The sequence below is a fragment of the Atractosteus spatula genome, chromosome 17, assembly GCF_055471065.1.
Source record: "Atractosteus spatula isolate fAtrSpa1 chromosome 17, fAtrSpa1.hap1, whole genome shotgun sequence".
Lineage (NCBI taxonomy): Eukaryota > Metazoa > Chordata > Actinopteri > Semionotiformes > Lepisosteidae > Atractosteus > Atractosteus spatula.
In genome coordinates this window covers 5,349,032-5,369,402 of record NC_142722.1, presented here as the reverse complement: position 1 = coordinate 5,369,402, position 20,371 = coordinate 5,349,032, and the positions used below count along the sequence as shown (strand labels likewise).

General features: G+C 48.8%; 1 long non-coding RNA gene across 1 annotated transcript; it reads left to right on the top strand.

The window, feature by feature from the left end:
• Window positions 1-7,173: 7,173 nt before the first annotated feature.
• Window positions 7,174-10,808, top strand: LOC148818893 (uncharacterized). The gene is made up of 3 exons (XR_016094363.1): window positions 7,174-7,523; window positions 8,365-8,419; window positions 9,918-10,808. It is a non-coding gene; the product is annotated as an uncharacterized LOC148818893 (long non-coding RNA).
• The last annotated feature ends 9,563 nt before the right edge of the window (window positions 10,809-20,371 follow it).

Here is a 20,371-nt window from a genome sequence, read left to right as displayed (position 1 = left end):
AGAATTTCGCCAAAAGCTGGTACCTCTGTGTGCAGACCCTTTCTGCTCTCCTACGCATTCATTTCTCTTTCCTGCTGAGCATCACCTCTGTGCTCCTCCCTCCTCCCTGGCTGTACTCCTGTAGCAGCTCCCTGGCTCATTCCTCGTGTGAGAGAGAGGGCGGCCCCATCAGCCTTGTCCTCCAGGGCAGGTGAGTGACGACAGACCAGCTTTCAATCCGATTCTTCTCTGCTCCGTGTTACTTAGAATTTGGCCAAACCGTTGAACCGTTGATTGGTGCAGCTGGTTCCTGGATGTCTGACATTCAGAAGGTGTCTACTTTTTCCTCGTGCCTCTCGGCTCTCCAGTGTCCCCGCCGACAGCTTTTCTGATACTAGTTCATCACTCGGCTTCACCAGGTGTGTATGGCAGCCCTCACGAGCACCTTGGGGCCTTTTTGTTATTACAGTGTGGTTTGGTAGCAGCTTGTCTGACGGGAAGGTGATACAGGGGGTGATCAGGTCCACCCAGTCCATCACTGGGGTACAGCTCCTCTGTATTGTGGACATTTTTACAACTCGCCGTCACAGGAAGGCTGGAAGCATTGCTAAGGACACCAGTCATCCTGGTTTCTCACTTTTCTCCACCTTTCCTCTGGGAAGTGTTACAGGAGCATAAAGGCAGGAACATCTGGACTCAGAGACAGTTTCTTCCCACAAGCTGTCAGATTACTGAACTCTACCCCTACCCCGGGCTCAACACTGATGTGTGTTTTTTTAAGTTGTGTTATTTAACTCGTTATTGCTGCTGTTGTGTTTGTTTTTGATGATTCCTTTAATGTCTTTGTATTGGAGCCCACATACAAATAAGCATTTCATTGCACTTGTGCAGATGACAATAAACTGAAGTTTTTTTCCAAAATATTTTTTCCTCAAGACCAGCGCAAATCAAGCTCCTTTTTTGTGTTGCCAGAGGTAGTTCACTGCTCAGCTAACAGCTGGGCCATCGTGTCTTTCCTCAGGCAGGATCTTGTACAGTTTCCTTGTTACTTCACTCCAGTTGTCCTGTTCTTAATGGAAGTGAGCTGATTTCCACCTTCTCCCAGGCACAGGTGGACGTTCAGTTTAGGAGGGGGGAGGCCAAAGTGACTCTGTTATGGATGTCGGGAGGATATTGGGGTCAAAAAGCCTCACCTTACAGAAAGCTGTTACACTCCCTGATCATGCTACAAGCTGGATCTGATCCCAGTCTTGGTGGATGAAGACAGAGGCGGCATTAATCCTAAATTCAGCCCCTTCCAATTATAGATACGCGACAGGACAGACGTTTCCTTATGAAGTGCGCTAAAATAGGCAGTCAGCACTTTTCTTTCCATGACCTGTTTAAATATAAACACCACAGTTTCCATTGAGCTCCAGTAGCAGAGTCACAGCTGCTGAGGACGGCACCGAGCCAAGTGAACGTCACGGGGAAAGTGGGCCTCCTTGCTTCTCGGCACTCAGGGCTTCCTCAGAGGAATGCCACGCACGTTCCGAAGGAATGGAATGTCTTTAAAGGCATTTTGAGCTAAGAGTCCACCTCAGGTGTACACTGAAATGAGAACCAGGTAGTTACAGCCCTAGACTGGTAAGAGAGAAGGATTATCCCAACCCTGTATAAATGACAGACCATTCCAACCCAAAAACTACGTACATGTACATTCCTTGGCTTAAGGGAGTGTCCTACACTTATAGGCTGAAGGAACTGTGTCTCTTTAGAATGAAGGGAGTGTCCCACACTGACAGGCTGAAGGAACTGAGTTTCTTTAGGCTGAAGGGAGTGTCCCACAGTGACAGGCTAAGGCAACTGAGTCTCTTTACCCTGAGGGGAGTGTCCCTCACTGCCTGGCTGAAGGAACTGAGTCTCTTTAGTCTGAAGGGAGTGTCCCACACTGCCAGGCTGAGGGAACCGAGTATCTTTAGTCTGAAGGGAGTGTCCCACATTGACAGGCTGAAGGAACTGAGTCTCTTTAGTCTTGAAGAGAGATGACTACAAGGGGACCTGACACAGGTATTCAAAATGCTCAGAGGCTCTGACAAACTCAATCCAGCACATGAACCAGCAGCCACAAGTGGAAAATGCAGAGAAATGCACTCAAAACTCAGAACAGGACAGCCTGGACCTAAGCTACTCACCCATGTTGTGAAAGCTGATATCCTAGTTTCTTTATGAGAAAGGGCTGGCTGAGATCCTCTGAGCAATTAAATACTAACTCTCACAAGGGCTAGATGGACTGAATGACCTCCTGTGGTTTGTAACTGTTCCTATGTTCTTAAAACCAAGAACAGTACATTTGCATGAGAGTAATATATCAGTGGTACCATGGCTCACACAGGAAACTGAAACCTGCCTCTTGCATGAGGCATATCTCAATTTGAGACGTCCCGTTCCCCATTGATAGCGGTGTATTGTGAGCCACAGCAGTGCTCAGTGAGTGTAATTACACAGCAGACAGAAGACAGTGAGTACAGATTTCCTGTGGTCAGAAACACAGTGGCTGCAGCACTTGTCTGCTCTATCTCCCAGTGGTGAAGGCCTTCCTCCAGTCTGCCCTCTACATTCTCTTGAGGCCAGAGAACTCTTCAAAAAATCTTCTCCTATTTTGATCCTTGAAAGCATAGAACAGTGGAGTAGGTAGTGCTATTATATACAGTATATAAAATCAGATAGGCATAGATCTGTCTGCATAGATGTGTCATATATATATAATCCACACCTGAAGAAGGCTCCACGGCCGAAACGTGTTCTCTTTCTTCTTTTTTTCAGCATGGAATAAACCTATTACTTGTTCCTTTGCAGCCTACGCATGCTGACGCAGCTGCCCACCTGAACATATATATATATATAATACATATATCCCTCTGCAGAGCTAGTCAGACAGACAATTAGGTATAAAAATGCATCTGTTCCTTGTAAAAAAAAATAGGTTAAAATCTCCAGACTTGGAGTGGGCAGGTATGTCTGGGTTTTCCCATGCTTGCAGGAATACAATACAGGGGTGTGAAAGAAAAAATGTTTGCTGTGGTAGGAGTGTCCATCTCGCCCCAGCCAGTGGCTCTGTTCACTCCCTCACAGCTACTAGGAACTGTGGCCCCTGCAAGTCCCTTCACAGCGATAGTTACTCCTGCTCCACGCGGGACCTACGGTCTCTCCTCTCCTGTCACTTGGGGAGCGAACACCCTCCTTTAAGCCTCTCTCGTGCCCCAGCACATGCTCACAGTGTCACAGCTGCTGGAATGAGGTTCTTAAAATAGCCCGGGTCTCTGGCGCTGGCTTGGCCCAGCTAAGGGTGGGAGTCAGGGAGAAATTTAAGCGGGATGCTTCCAAGAGCCAGCAATGACTGCCGGGCTGACGAGCAGCTCGGGATCGTCTTGTCACAGAATGACGCGAAAAGATTCATAACAAACTTTTGCAGCAGATTGAGGTCTTTTTTTTTTTTCCTGGCCTAAACATCAAACGGCACCTGGTCTTCCTTCTTTCTCCATTTCAAGCACTTCCTTCCGAAGGAGGTGCCCAGTGTGTCGTGCAGTGTTTTCGAAAACAACAACAAAAAATGTCGCAACAAACGTGCCCAAAAATAGACATCTTGAAATTCCATTTTGACCTGAAGCATTGTTTATGAGCCTTTGGGGGAGGGGCAATCGAGGATGGAAAACATACGAAAAAGGAGTATTTGTCTTCTTTTTAAAAGTGAATTGAAAAGGGTATGGGGAAATAATTAAAAAAAAACTCGTTTGGCACCTGAGAAGAACAGGAATCCTGCTTTTTCAGGAACTGTGTTCGCACAGACGGTTCTCACACGGGCAGCACCTGGAGCTCGTCAAGGAGACTGCGGGACGTGGCTCCCGTTTCCCTGCGGCTGGCGAGAGGCCTGCGAGGCAGGCCTGCTCTGGGCGGGTCTCCGCTCTCTGCCTGCTGGCACCAGCCTCGCCACTTATATCCTGGCAACCGCATGAACCCAGGCTGCCTTAGCCAGAGTGCACAGGGGTTACTCAGGCTCCAAAATAGCTCTGCAGTCTTCTCAGCAGCTCCACAAGGAACTGAGAGCCGTTTCCTCCTCGCTGGGCCGTCAGACCTGGGAGCTGGTGCTCATCGTGGGTCCTGCTAGAGCCCAAAACAGTGAAATTCAACAGTGCAGCATTTAGACAGGAAGAAGAGCTCTGGTGCCGGACTGTCCTGCAGTCTGAGGTCTAAGCCACTTAACTCGCCCAATCCTTTGCTTGAACTGAACCGGTTCTCCCAGGTCTCGAACTGCTGGTGCTTTCTCAGAAGTGTCACCCAGGCACTCAAATGGCAAATAACAGAGGGTGCATCTGAGACGGAGCAAAAGGAAGAAGCTCTTTGCATGACACGAGGCAGGTGTCTGAAACAGCCTCCCCGGCCCTGTTGTGGAAGGTGACTCCACGAGCCCTTTCAGGAAACAAGTGGATGCGATTCTGGGAGAAATTAGTGGCTGGTGACAAAGCGAGGAAGCTGGGTTAAGTGGCCTCCTGCTTGAACACAGGAGAGCTCCTCCATCATCGGGACGGCTCGATGTCTGCACTCCACAGAAGCTGAATCATCGTTTCCTGGAGGTGAAAGGCGTTTTTTTTAGAAACAACACTCCTGTCAGCTTCATCTCCCTCCCAGAGCCCAGCCGTTTCGAGGACGTATGACATCATCGACTCCTATTGTGAGACTCCAGGAAGGGAACCGGATCTGCTGCTGTCATTAGTCTTCCAGCATCCTTCGCTGTTTGCGGGCAAAGCAAAACAATTCCCTGAATTTTCCATTGTTTATACTTCTGTCAATTTAGCATGAGGATAATGTGTGTATATACACACGTATATGTGGTTGCTGTGTGTGTACAGTTTAAAAGGACGATGTTGCTGCTGCTCTGAACAAGAAAGAAGCTGTACTTGCTAAAGGAAAGGAGAAATGGACTCTTCTACACCACTGTGTTTATATAGCATGCAAAGTAAACTGAGAGAAGTAACCAGTGCAGCAGATACTGCATAAAAACACCAGGCTGAGCAGCTGTAATGTCATAGATCATTCATAAAGGAAACGGTATTAGACTCTCATCTCACCAGCAGGTAGACTTTGGGTGGGACAGCTTCAGGAAACGCCCCCTGGCGCAAAGCCGAGACCACTGCGAGCAGGGGTTGGAAAAGCCAGCCCTGCCGAGCCGGGGCAGGACGGGCGCGAGAGAGTTCTCTGGCCGGGCGAGGCTGTCAGGCTGGGGGAGTGTCCAAAACAAGACTTGCGCTGATCAAGGATTCCCTGGGTTGATCACAGCCACCGAGGAGCTGAGGCAACAGCACACTGCCAAATTCTCCCGTGTGCAAACATTCTGTCTACAGCGGGCCAAGGGCCGAACACAGCGCAGGGCTGGTGTCAGGTGAGAGAACGCCACTGCAAGGCAGCCTGATTACATTTCACTAGGAATGACAACAGCCAGGATGAAAGCGTCACGGAGCGAAACTGTGGCTTTAACCCGCTTGGCTGAGGGCTGACCTCCCGGCCAGAGGACAAGGAGGCCAGGACCCCCTTGCAGGGTGACCAAGGGGCAGCTGCAGAGGCAGAGATGGGGTGGAGGTGGGATGCAAGAGAACATGAGAGAGATCTTGTAGGTATTTATCGTGTTTGGGAGAGGAATGGATGGCAGGAGCGATTGCTAACTACTGATGGACGAGTCTGATTGAACTTGGGTTGTTGTCATTCCTCCCAAACTTTCATTCTAAACTCCCTTTGTTCTTCCAGACTGCAGATTACCGTTGAGATTAAAGCACTAGGTGAAACAAAAGCATTTATCCTGTCCAAAAAAAGTCTGGGAAAGCATCCATGTGGAAAAACAGGCCTGGGTGCTTTCCCCCTCATCTGCCTGTTTCGAGCTTCTGCACAGAGTAAGAGGAATCTCAGGGTCACCCACCTGCCTGAGCTGGTCAGCCCTATATGATGTCACATGTTCTCTGGCTCTTCAGGAGGTGGAGGTCGCAGCAATGCACAATAAAAACTCAATCAGCCCGGCATGCTCGAACTCCCCTTGCTTTGGTGTGGCGTTCAGTGTCCCTCCTGCCTCCATTTCATGTCAAGAGTCAGCGTGTCGCTGCTGCAGTGGTGGGCCCGTGTCTGCTCAGTAACGGCACCGCCGGGGCATCAGCGCCCCAGCTCCTGCTGGACTGTCTGTGGGGGGGGAGGCCGAGACTCGCACTGGCCGAAACCAGAGTGCCTTTCAGCGGGGGAGTTTGAAACTCACTGGGGCCACGGCGGCGTGCATGTGGATATCTGAGCTCATCCCTTCCGCTCAGAAGAACTGGCCCTCCGGCTGGAAGCAGGACTCGGGAGGACAGTGGAGAGGCAAGGAAGACGAGGGCGGTTTGTAGGCAGTTGGGGGGATTCAGCTCTTTACTTCTAACGTGTTGAGGAACGGTGGGCTCTCACCTGCTGGTTTTCTTCCTCTTCGTTCGTCTGTCCTCCTTCCAGCTGAAGAGAAGAGGGGCAAGCATGCTTGTGATTACTATTCGGAATTTCACAACAGCACAGCACAAGCAGCACACAGCTCTTTCTGCAAGTTTCAGAGACAATCCGATAAGGTCTTGCATCCAAGTTGACTGTACTGAAACTCCTGACCTCCTGACGTCTGCTCAGGGTCCTGCTGGGAGTCTTTGTTCCATGAAGTTTACTTAAGGACTGACAGCCACCTCTGACCTCTGGTTTAACACTTCCTTATCAACTCCCTCCTGAGAATTCACTTTTAGGGCTCTCTTGCAGTGTTAAAGGTTGCCGATGAATCATGAGCGTCACAGATCTCTTTCTGCAGTTACTGAACAAAGCATGGCATTGTTGGTTTAAATACATCCGGAAGTGTACCTTCACGTAGAATAGTTTTATAGCAGGCAGTACATGCTGTGCCATTTCAATAGGGTTAGACATGGGCGAGATCTGCCATTCATTATGTCAGCAGCATAAGATCTGGCTGAAGTCCGTTTTACTGTAAAGGTACGATTTAGCTTCATTACTTCACTCTGCTCATTAACTAACAGCGTCGCTGTACATCTCCAGTGGACTGTGGTGCACTGCTGAGCTTAAGGAAATTTGACTAACTTTACATTCTAAAACAGAACAGTAAAACAAAAAATATGGCTAATTTTCTGAGGGTAATTCCATGCAAGTGCTGTATCGGGGCTCCTGTGTGTTATTCTACAGCATGCCAGCCATGAAACAGAAGAGTCAGGACACTTTCCTCACCCTCGCACCCCTGGCCCTCTTGACCTCTGACCCTCCCTGAAGAAGGTGAGAGGTCAAGAGGAGGCCGTGCCCCCCCCCCGGCCTCAGGGTCTCCCCACAGGCCCCAGCGCTCTGCCCCATGCCCACGCCCACCTGCACACACCTCTGTGTCCCACTGCCATCCCAGTCAGCTCAGCCCGGAGAATCCGATGCCCCCGTGTTCATCCGCAACTCTCCACGGCAACCACAGCGGCCTTCGTCTGACCCCACACAGACCATGGAAGCAAGCCAGAGAGGTAGGTCAAACCTAGCAAGACCCCTACAGGTTTCCAAGATGCTTTTAGATTTGGCTCAGCATCACCTTCGTTCTCCGTCTTCCTCTCCTCCAGGGCTACTCTAGTAGCCTAGCAACCACAGCCCCTGCTCTGGACTCCGTGCTGTTGTAGGAACAGGCCTCCCTTTCAGCGCCGTCAGGCCTAGTAAGTGCCTGTTCTCCATTAACCAGCGGGGTCTGAAGGGCCTGGCAGGTTTCAGGAGAGGCAGAGTTAATCAGGCTGAGACCTGCCACACGGGAGGCCCCCCGAGTTTTCAACAAAGGAGGTACAGTGAAGGCAGGCCGGGCAGAGCTCTGGAGCGGGGAGGAGGAGCCGAGCTCGACAGAGGGCCTACACATCAGCGCGGCGCCCCTTAAAAAACACCCGCCGCGGAAAGCAGCCCCTCATTACCGCCTTCCGGCCACCTGGCGGTCCGGCCTCTGTAAAAAAACGGTAGAGGACTTGCAGCGCCTGGCCACAGGGCCGGGCCTTGTGAAGGCCCACAGCGGCACACGGCGCTTCGCCACGACAACGCTCACGCCGGCCCCGCGCTCTCCCGCAGAAACCAGGCCGGGGATCTCAGGCTTCTCGACAAACAGAGGAACCGCAGTCAATTCCAGCCCACGTGTCCTCGTTCTGGGAATAAGGAGGGGAAAAAAAAAAACAACCTCAAGATGAACTGAGCTGTTGATATTATTTTCTCACTGTTTTTTTTTCCCCCCTCCTCGTAAAGAACATCTAGCCACGATTTCCATGGCAACTCCTAAAGCTAAACAGAATATAAAGGCAGAGGGAGCATGAATCTGTTTGTTTTTCCTTCCAGTCGGGTCTGTGGAAACGCAGCTGTACTACAGAGCTCCCGCCAACCCAGACGTTATGTAAGTGGTGTCAAGGCTTTTTTTCTGACTCTATATATACCCACACACACACACAGGAAAATGTTTTGTGTAGCTTTTAGATTGTGACCAGAAAAAAATAATATTTTTGCTTCCTTTTTCTTTGCAAATGTCCTTCCCAGAAATCAGGGAGTCGACTTGCGAATAAAAAGAAAGAGCTCTGGGCTCTGAAAGGGCTGGTGTTGAACTGCCCTTGCTCTCTGCAGTGCACACGGGCCAGTGAGGCGTCCTCTGGTTTGCTCACTGGGCCAAACGGGCCCCGCCTGTACGGTTCTGGAGAGTCCAGCTCCTTCCCAGCAGCCCCGTTAATGAAATTACCAGTTACCTCCACTCCTTACCGGAACTTATAACGCATACCTTTCTGTCCCCTCTCTCCTCAAACTACAAAGGAAACAAGATTGAAAAGAGTGTCGATATTCAGTGGGGGTCTCTAATTTTTTGGCTCGAGTATAAAGTTAAAAATATGATGTAGACACAGCTCATATTCTAGACTGCCAACATACAGAGAGGCAATAAAAATGCAACATATGCTATTGTTTCAAAAACTCTCGGCGTGTACATCCAGTATATGCTGTTAATTGCTTGCATATCTAGCATCAAGACCCCTGCCTCTCACATAAGTAACCCAGGACTGCAGGCAGCACTCGTTAGATCCTTTCAGACGCAGGGAAATTACACCCAGTAAATTGTAGTAATTAAACCGCTGTAATTATGACTCATTATCTTTTGATGGTTAACTGTAAAAAGGACACAATAAAAAAAAATACATTAAAAACGCAGGCCGGCTCTCAACTTTCATGCTAGAATGATTAGGAGGGTTTTGCTGCACAGGCCCGGAGAGCCTCCTGTGGGAGACGCACTCAAAGCCACCGACTAACGAGGTCATTTAACTGCCGCCCCAGACTTCCTGTCGTTTGTTCTCCTCTTTCCTGGCATTTCGCTCGGTACGCCGTGACCTTTTCTGCAGAATCCAGCGACGCCTCGCTCCCAGTTAAACAAAGCTGTCCAAGTGGCGAAGCACAATTCCTCTTTTACGGTGGAACAGGGCTTTTGTCTTTTGAGAGGTTTTCTATGAAAGAGGGGGCTGTTGTAAAACCTTCTTCCTTCACAAGAGACTTGCTGAGGTCTGGCTCTTTGGTGTAAGTACAAGCGTCCGTCTTTCCTTAACGAAACACAGCGCTCCGACACGTACACGTGCGCGCTGCTATCTCCGTGTGAGGCAGGAACGCACTGCCAGCCTTAAACTAGGATCTGATTCCCGGGATCTTTTTTTTTTCAGGAGAGAAAAAAACTACTTTTTATCTACGGGCAGTCTTGGTCCATTAAAAAGAAGCTCGAAGAGTGTTTGTCTACTTTACTGAGGCAGCGGCTGGACGATCCTGCCCACTGTCATCAGCTCTTACGAAGTTGCTCCTAATTTTGTTATCACAGTCAGAGAAACTTGGGAGATTCTGTTTCAGTGCCTTTTCGTTTCTTGCAGGGGTGAAAACAAAACAAAAAAGGGGGAAAAAAGACTAGACTGAAATCTGACCGCGTGTTTTAAGGTAAGATTTTCTTTCTTTACCTCTGAAAGGCCACAAGCCCAGGCTTCTCATTTTGTGTCCTTGCAGGTCTCTGCCCGTCCGACTCCCTTCAAATGATTCTGTCAGCAGATCAGAACTGATCGATTGTCCCTGGAGATGTAACTCATTATGACTTGGGAGCCCCATCATCTCCCGCTGGCGAAAGAGTTCAGGAAGAGCAAGGGCAGAGAGATCAATAAGTCATTGACTGCAGGTGCCTGGGGCTCACCTGTCGGACTCTGAACTGGCAGACACATTGACAGCTCTGCAAGGTCGTGACTATCAACTGGGCCTTGGGAGCTGTGCCCCAGTTTCAGATCCGGAGACGACAGTATTTAAGCCCAAGCTTAAGGCTTCTTTCTTGTCTCCGGTTCTCTCAGACGACATCAGCTCCTCGCATTAACACACTCCGCCTCTCTGAACTGCAGAGCTGGGCAGCTGTCAGCAGTTTACCTGGATATTGGGTACAAACCTTCATTCTTCCAAAAGAATAGATCCCACCCATACTCATTTGCAAGTTTAATGTTGTATAATATCCCTTGTGTTCGTGCTGTGTACCTGCATTCAGTTCTCGGGTAGACTCAGACAAGGAACATTAGGCCTTTGACCTTTCATTCCTGGGTCTCTGGTGAAGGCTACTACCTTAAACCGCAAGGTGGCAGTAAATGAGACAGCAGTAATCGCCTACTCCGAAGAGTATCCTCGCATCCTCATCACAGCCTTAAGAAACACATGCGATATAGATTTTGCGACAAGTTTGACCGTTATCGACAGTTCATCCACACTGGTTTTGCAGGATCACTGTCCAATTGTTTCCACTGGTCTATTTAAATAATAATAATAAATACTTATGTAGTGCTTTTCTGGACACTCCACTCAAAGCTCTTTACAGGTAATGGGGATCCCCTCCACCACCACCAGTGTGCAGCCCCACCTGGATGATGCGCCAGTCCGCTCCCCACACACCAGCTCTCAGTGGGGAGGAGAGCAGAGTGATGGAGCCAGTTCAGAGAGGGGGATTATTAGGAGGCCATGATTGGTAAAGGTCAGGGGGACTTTTGGCCAGGACACTAGGGTTATGTCCCTACTCTTTTAGAGGAAAAAAGTACCTACAAGAAAAGCAGAATGAGTACAGTATTTATTTCTTTGACCAAGTTAAAAAGTTTCCATCAACAGCCATGAGTCTCTTTTTGGAAACTGGTTTTGCTCTGTCCCTTACTGGCTGTGTTTTGCTCACCTTTTGACTCCTCTGTCCAGAGGACATTCTTCCAGTAGTGTTGAGGACAGTGCGGGTTCTGTTTGGAGAATTTGACCCATTTCTCCAACACCTTGATACTGTACAGTATCAACACATTTGGCAAAATCCAAGAAGTGAACACAATTAGTGTGAGTTTTTTTTCCCATCTCTATTCTACTATTAAACTTGACACAGCGTCAGAAAACTTCTCAGGTTTTTGCTGAATGAGTTCAGCACCGTCTAGGGACATTCCACTAACAGATTGGGAGAGATTAATATTTTATTTAATTCACACACAGTAACTCAACCAATGGGGAGAAATTAGACTCTTTGAGATAATTGGTTAATTATAAGGCTCAGGGTCTAAAGTACTGGATTGTGTGGCACAGGACACAGAATTTGTGCTAAATAATCAGTAAAAGAAAATGTTTTATACCTGAGAGATTATTAATTTTAGAGTGAGAGTGAATAAACTAGGAAATATAGCTCCAGAATATTTATCGATGGTTGTTTTAGTCATCCACAACTTATTACAGGCACGTATTACTCCTAGCAGTGACGCAATGGTGGTCAATCATTGCCAACGTGGGTAATTCATTCAGAATCACACTGAAGTATGACGTCCAGTTATATGCTCCCTCACTGCACGATCCCAGTATGTTAACAGGTGATCTTTTCTTCCTGTTTGTGTTAAACAAACATGTCTATCTCTCTGGGAGCTGCAGGCCGGAAAGAGGAGTTGCCATAGTAACCACATCAGGAGGTGCTGAACCACTCTCCATCTGTTTGAGCCTGAAGGGAAGCATGCTTTTTCACATGAGTGCACAAGCACACCCTTCTGCCAGGAAAACGTATTCTGGACAGCAGGACTGCTCAAGAAGAGCCGGAAATAGCTCGGCAGGACCCCCGATGGTTGGCTTCTAGGAAAAGTCAAACCAAATAATTCATCATTCACCCCAGAAAAGTAGAGGATGGTCTGATCTTGCCTTGGGGTCAATTCACTTTGGAACTAAGAGGTGTCACTGGAATGGCTGAGACTTATTACTTCACGATACCCCACGCAGTCCTGTACTTCCCACAACACACCAGCTGGTACCAGCTCTCTGGTCTGGCCGGCTACTTGGAATGGAGTCTCTTTCCTGACATCTGAGCCTGTCATTACAGCATTAAAAAACCAGGCTTGGGTGTTTGGAGCCAGTGTCCAGTTTTCCAGGAATCTCCTGAATTAGCCCGCAATGGCCAAGATCCTCCATGCTCTTCCTCGTCTGACTGCAGAGCCAGAAGCAATGGGAAAAATATTCCCACAGTCCTGGAGAAGAGCATTCTCCCGAACCGCACACTCCTTCCTTAACCCCCTCCCCCAAACAGAGAGGGGTGTCATCTTTCCATAAGGGGGTGACGCTGCCCCTGTGGTCGGGGTCCCTGCTTGCACGAGCCTGGGTCCTCCCAGTGACAGACTCGGCCAACACACAGGGGCTGCCAGCCCCACAAGGGTGTTAAATACTGGGGGCGGCTGGAGCCCCAATTTCTCAGACCGGTTAGCAAATCTCGCTCACAAAATAAATTCATCAACAGTATTACAAAATTGGACACCTTCCGAATTCAGCACAAAACTGTGAACTTTGTGGAAAAAGCGCTGAAAGTCGTCACGCTGTCGCAAACTCGCCTTTGAGCCAAGGGCGAGAGCGCGAGTTCGTGCAAATTCCAATGTGAAGCTGCCCTTCCTGCTCACTAGTCTCTGTAATGATTAATGTCATGTGATGTACAAGCAAATTAGTACAAGTTATGCAGCAGACACTGCAGAAATGTTCCAGCCTGATCTGTAGGCAGTGTAAACAAGTGCCATTTATCGGCAAAAGCATCTCAAAATCGAAAGCAATATCTCTATTGGATTAGAAGAGATGTAGTCACAAGCCTGCTCGTTTACCGTGTAATAGGGACGCAACATGTGACCGGATGTTTTGTTGCCTCCTTCCAAATCACAGAACATGGTGCTGTGCATATTTTGTGGAGTAAACTGGAGGTTTTACAAGTTACTGTGTACATTTGACTTTTATTGTGGCTTGAAATGCTCATCAGTGCTGATTCCTTCTAAACCCTGGAATATAAAAATAGCGCTGCGGTTCCCCTTTAACGAGTTTAACGGACCAGATGTCTGTTGCCAGGAAGAAAAGGGATTGTGTAACCCTCGACGGAGACAGAAGCGCCCGAATCATCAAACGCGATCTCGCCGCCATTTTACGCCGTTGTCTCCGGCCATTCCAGACAGCTGTCACCGGACCGCGACTCCCCTTCTCCAGAGGTGGGCTCCGCAGCTCAGGCGGGAGCGGTCCTGGAGGTGGCTCCCGAGTCTCCCGATTCCCACGGCCCCACCGCACATTGACGGGGAGCAGGAGCGGCCATCCCCGTCTTTTTGGGCAGGATGCACGTTTTCGGAATGGCTCCGGTAGTCCAGATCGTCATGCTGGGCAGCGATGCCCAGGGATTTCATTCCCTTCAGTTTGCTTTGTTTTCCTTCCAGCTGTCTTTCTGTCCTTCCCTCGTTCGTGAGACATGAAGTGACCTACAAACACAGAAACACGAATGACAGCCCGATGCAGCTATAAATACCAGGACTGCGCCGGCTGGCTGGCGTGGTGTCTGAAGAGTAGTTCATATTCAGAGCACATCTCCCAGTGTTTTTCTGACCTACTTTCGTCTCCTATTTAACTCAGTGTGCCACAGCAGAAAACTGCATCATCAGAAAGGAGAACATCCTTCTTAAGCATGACACACATTCTCCCTGACACAGAACGGAACTTTCCTGTCTTCTCTCCTGTGTTTTAAACAAGGGCGAGCGCATGTAAACATTACCTTACACAGAGACGCAAAGATCTGTACTGGCGGGGCTCGATCAGCTTGTTGTAAGACCCATGAAGAACTGTAACACACAGCCTCGTGCATCACACGTTGCAAGACAGCAAGTCTGTATCAGTTCTAAAAGAATAGCATGTACCTGTAGATTCAAAGAGAATGGAATCACTACAGCACTGAGAATTCATTTGGAATAGTGTAGGAATGCCAAGGGCATTCCTTATAACACATTTTTCCTTATACCCCTTCTAATTGCAATCCATTAAGGAGCTAAGACCATTTACCAAGGGCTCCAAGGTCGTGGTTCAAGATGGTTCAGGTATGACTTGGAAGACAGCTTTATGATGTTTGAAAGGGAGTCTGCTTTGCAATTGGCTGGGATTTTGGTTTCTACGACACTGGAATGGTTTATGCTACACATGCCTTAGTCTGAACAGAATCTCTGGAATCTAATAATAATTCCTCACACTTCTATAGCTCTTTTCTGGACACTCCACTCAAAGTGATCTACGGGTAATGGGGATCCCCTCCACCACCACAACCAGTGTGCAGCCCCACCTGGATGATGCGCCAGTCCTCTCCCCACACACCAGCTCTCAGTGGGGAGGAGAGCAGAGTGATGGAGCCAGTTCAGAGATGGGGATTATTAGGAGGCCATGATTGGTAAAGGCCAGGGGGAAATTTGGCCAGGACACCGGGGTTACACCCCTACTCTTTCTGAGAAACACTCCGGGATTTTTAATGACCACAGAGAGTCAGGACCTGGGTTTTACATCTCATCCGAAGGACGGTGCCTTTTTACAGTATAGTGTCCCCACTGGGGCATTAGGACCCACACAGACCGCAGGGTGAGCGTCCCCTACTGACCCCACTAACACCTCTTCCAGCAGCAACCTTAGTTTTTCCCAGGAGTCTCCCCTCCAGGTACTGACCAGGCTCACACTGCTGGGCTTCAGTGGGCTGCCAGCTGGGAGTTGCAGAGTGATATGGCTGCTGGCATGTTCAGTATCTAGCAGTGCAATAACAGTAAGCCCATGTTGAACTAACTGGAAATGATACACCTACTGGTAAAAAAGGGGGCTAAAGCCTTATTATACAGAACAGACAGGAAGACTGTGGGAGATGTATCCCCCTTAAGCACTAAAGTGAGCGGAATGTGTCAGCAGGCAGATCTGCTCCTGAGCTGCCTGTTGGGTCTTCTGTAGCAAACAGAAACCCTGAACAAGGTGCCGGTTCAGCTCCAGGGTGCGTCTGAGGTTCAACAGACCTCGATCACCATGTCAACAGCCGGACAGCACTGCTCTGGTGCTTGGTCTTCATTTCCAAACGGTCAGTTTTTCCCCCCAAGGGTCCACATGCTGGACTGGTCAAACTCCTGACAGCATGAGTTAAGTGTCCGTTAATGAGCTGCACTCACTCAAGAGAAAATAGCCACCTGTATACACACAGGTAAAGGCAGAGGCCCCAGTGTGTGGGTACAGAGCTCATCCTGGTTACTGCAGTGTTGAGTATGTGACTCCTTCCCTGGACGGGACGCCAGTCCGTCACAGAGCCAGTCCCAGTGAGCACAGGTCCCCCCTCCCACAGCTGGGGGACTGGAGCCTCTGGGGTCAGTCACCTCACTCAAGGAACAATCGTAGGGTCTGCAGCAGGGGCTCGAACCCACAACCCGCCGGCCACGAGTCCAGAGACTGACCCACTTCTGTATCCCATCTGCCTGTGTAAAAAATGTTTTTCATATGTGAGGAGAACACAGTTTCTTAATGACTGCGCTGGCACGATTCCGGAATGTACACAGCTCTAATCCCCTGAGATATGCAGCTGACAGGACCCTGAGCTGACGAGCTCAATTTAAAAGCAGGGTCCAGAAAATAAGGCACGCGTCACACGATCCAGTCTCATCCTGCTCTGGGTGAGGAGCCTGAGAGCCGAGCTGCATCAGGCCCCCAGTGGTTCACTGCACGAACCGGTGAAGTGTTTGTCAACAGACCCTGGCACTCAACTGACCTGCCCTCTGGATTCACACACCGATGGGTTATTATTCTTACAACACTCCTTTATCGCCTCAGCAAGGTCAGGATAAATTGACCAGCGGGATTTTTTTTTCTTATCACTGCCTGTGTACTTAATGAACTCAAACGGCACTGTGAGGCAATAAATTTGGACACACACAGAATCTAGATGTTTACCCTGACATAATACCCATACATTTTTCTAAAAAGGCCTTGTGGATGTTTTAAAATTTTGCCTGAATACAGTACAGATCTTACCCCAGCATCTCTACAGCAATCAAAACTCTTGACCATGAGACGAGAGACATCACGTGTCTATCAATAAACTGCAGGCCTTGATCCTGGAGAGCCCCAGCAGAGTCTGTAGATCACCATTAGATCACCATTAGATCACCAAGATTCCACTGGGAACAATTAAATCATCTAGAGATAATTTAGGAGTAAAATCTAAGTATTCTTCAGCTCATCAGGACCAGAGTTCTCTTAATCAAAAAGTGAATAGATTGCTTTCTTTACTCATCACCAGCACACAGCTTTTGACAATTTCTAAAAACAGGTGATCTTGAAGACTAACTGGAATGGTGCTCCCCAGGACCAGGGATGGGAAATCCCTGATCTGTTGGAAAATGCTGAAAATTGTGGTGTGATGTGTATTACTGTCAATGAGAGGATAATTTACTGTGCTAAAGTACTCAAATTGGATCTACTTTCACTTTATGCTGCGTTTCATCATGATGCAGCACAAAATTGTAAATAATATCATGAGAGTCAAAGTTGTCCCCCCACAAATACAGGAATACAGGCACCGTTGCGTGTGTGTGTGTGACAAAACACTACATTTGAGATTTACTATTACAAGATCACGTATCAGCTGCAGGAAGACGGCCAGGAGTTCAAGCTACTGTACAGTCCGAAAATAAAAGCTGAAATATGAGCACAGAGCCAGCATCAGCTTGAAATCAAAGTTGCGCCAAGGTTGTAGGAATATGAGTGCGTTTGTACAAGAGACAACGAAGGTCTCTAACATTTGAAGGACACCAATCGCTTTACAGGGAGAAGCTTTTATAGAAGATGAAATCTGAATGCTGCTTGCACATGACAATCAACCTTGCATTGAGGAACATTATTTACTTTTATCCAGGGCTTTCCAGGAAAGGGAGAGGGGCAGAGAGCACAGGACTGGTCGGACAGGCTCTGTATACGGTCCAGCGTGCACAACCAGTACCGAGAACTGGCTCCACTTCTCTTTCGACCTGGGTGTAAGGTCACAGTAGATCAGCCTGACTAATTCCCATTAGTGGACTAAAGCCTCTGAATTAATACAGTAAACACTTGTCACTTGAGCCCTCCAGGGACTCGTTTCTCGAAAATTGCTCATCGAGTGAAAACAGATATAATGGAAATTAAATTCCCTTTACTTCCTCCATCTAGTTCCAGACCTCAAAAATGTTCCCTCAAACACCCAAACTTCATCTTTATACAGTACAGAACAGTGCCTCAGTATGAAAACATTAACATCCCTGGTAAATTCTTTGAGTAACATGCTTAAAAGTCGCTATTGGATGCAGAAACAATGGGTAGGAAAACAATAGCACTCCTGCTTGGAGACACTGGCACGCAGTGCACACTGGGGCGCTGGGACGTTTCGCACGGATGCAGAGGAGAACAATTTACAACGTCTGATAAGATTCCAGGAAATAAGAACCCCAGCCATGCTTTACAAGAGCTCAGCTCGTAAGAGTGAAAACCTGCTCATTTCATGACAAAACAGGAATGACCGGATCTCATATACTGTAAATGAAAACTTGTACAGTGAGGGATGACTGTATTCAAAAACAGAAGGAGAGCTGAAGTCAGAAAGGATCAGACAAATTCCTCACTAAATCAACAACTGGATTATAAACCATGATCACCCCACAGATTCCAGTTTAAGACAACTTCAGAAACACTCAACTGCGTGGTGTACAGATATGCTGTACAGATACATGGTTACATTGTTGGCAGCCGCAGCCTAATGAATGGACTACCAGTGGCAGGCAACGCAAACAAAGTGCACTTGATCCCAAAGCTGACGAACAGTAAGCCGACATGGGGCTGAGCAGTTCAAAACCACATCAACACCCTCCCCCAGGAGGGGCTCGGGAGTGGGCTGGAAACACTTCCAAACACCGGGAGGCGGTTTTCAGTTTCCAGCGGGCCAGCATGTTCTCCTGCGACGGTTTCTAATATTTTGGCCAGTGCCCCTGTGCTGGTTCGAAAAGAGAAAGCACAGAGAAGGGCAACAGCACTTGCACTAATGGACTAGTAGAGGCGCAGGCAGACAATGCAAGATGTGGGGAAGATCTCGGAAGGAGAGCAGGTGTCGTACAGTACAAGGCACTGTGTGCACCCATTTAGCAGGAGCAAGAAGAAAACAGGCCTTCTCCCAGCACAGGATAACCATCTGAAACAAAAGATATGTCTTCGGCGCCAATCACTGCTGTTCTGTGCTCCTGTACGCCCACCCCTCACCAGGAGAAGACAGCCGAGTGCTGGCACATCGGCGGAGAGAGGACCGGGCCTGAGAGAGTGTCTTTGTGATCATGCAGCAGTGTTCCATTATCAGCGCAGCTATTTCCAGAGGATGATGTCACCCGAGTGGCACTGACCTTACCCAGAGAGTGACTCAGTGCCTGGATACCAGAGCACACACACGCCAGCCGAAGATGTCAGCCTTGATATGAGGCTGGAAATACAATTAAGAACAAGACTCAGATTCAGAAGCTGATGCGAGGTAGAGTCAACAATGTCTATCTACACGTATTTATAAAGAACACTCAGTATTCATATGCACACGTCAGAAGGGCTGTGCGATCAATATCTAACTACATTATGTAACTCTCTACATCCATCTAACTAATTATGCTGGTGGGCAAAAAGCCCGTTCTGCCATCGTTTTCAAGTCAGCGCAAGAGGAGGAGCTTCAGAGAGGTGCTGTTTGCAAATAAAAATGGAACTGCAAATATCAACAGCCTTGCTGAAGGCAGATTCCTTTCATCTCTGGCTGTAACCGGGAGAGAAGATGGGGGTGGTGGAGGTTCTTGCTGCCCGTGCATTTCAGCTGAGCTCCTGGAATACATGCGAATTGCAGCCGGGACGCGACACTGAGGTAACCTCTGCTGTGGGAGAGCAGGCCAAGAGCAGCCTCCTGCTCCCCTGTTGGTGATCGTCAGCGCCTGGCCTCCCTCCTGTCACACCTGTCTCCAGAGGGGTGTTGAAGCAGGAGCCACTGGGGTCCAGGATGAGTCATTTCAGGACTCCCAGGTGGCTCCAACTTGAAACGCCAGTTGAGCCCTGTACCTCCCTAACCCTGTACAGGTGTTGCAGGTTCGAACCTCCTCTGATTGCTGTGCCAGGTGTGGCTGGTATTCTCCCTGGCGGAGTGCTGCTGGGATTGCTGAACAGATCCTGAGGGTTCCTGCTTCCTTAGGACTTGTGAATGCTCACTCCCAGACTTGTCAGACAGGGAGAGTTTGATGAAACATTTCCTTCTCTCCTCAATCTGTCCATGGGTGGGGGCAACCCTACTGTAGGCACGTCACCCACAAACAGCTCCACAACTGCATTTCAGCATTCTGTCTCAACAGCTTTCCATTGATTCGCTTGTGCTACAGCAGGGTTCGGGCCCGGGCTCAAACCCTCACCCTGCACGACAGACACTGGATACGAACCGTGGGATTTAACCCCACATGACACCCAGCCGACTTCCCCTGGGACAGAATGCAAAAGCAACACCAGAGGGAAGAGAAAGTTGATCCCTCTTGCATCTCTCTGGGTCTGGATGGTCTGTTGAGCTCCAGACAAAGCAAACTTTTCGGCGGAAACCTTAGAGGCAGGGAGTGGAGGGAGAACTGGGAGAGGGAGCCCAGGGCTGGAAAAAGGGCCTTTGTGTGGTTTTGTTTTACATTGAAACGGTTCTGACCAGGACAGATCTTTCTCCATCGCTTTGTTCCCTCTGCTTTCATCGGCAATTCCCCGACTGCCGTTTCGAGCGGGAAAGGGTTTTAGTTCCAAAGGAACTCGTTATTTCAGAGGAAGACACCCAGGTGAGGATTCCCTTACACAGGGAGTGGGTTTGTAGAAGAAAAGGGAAGATTTTCCCTGACAAAGCCCACCAATGAACGGGAAAGATGAGGTTCTCCAAGTCACTGTCAACCAAAATGACCTTTTATTTTCAACAATAAAGATTCAAGTTCTCAGTGGGCTTCAAGAGACCATGGAGGTTAGGATG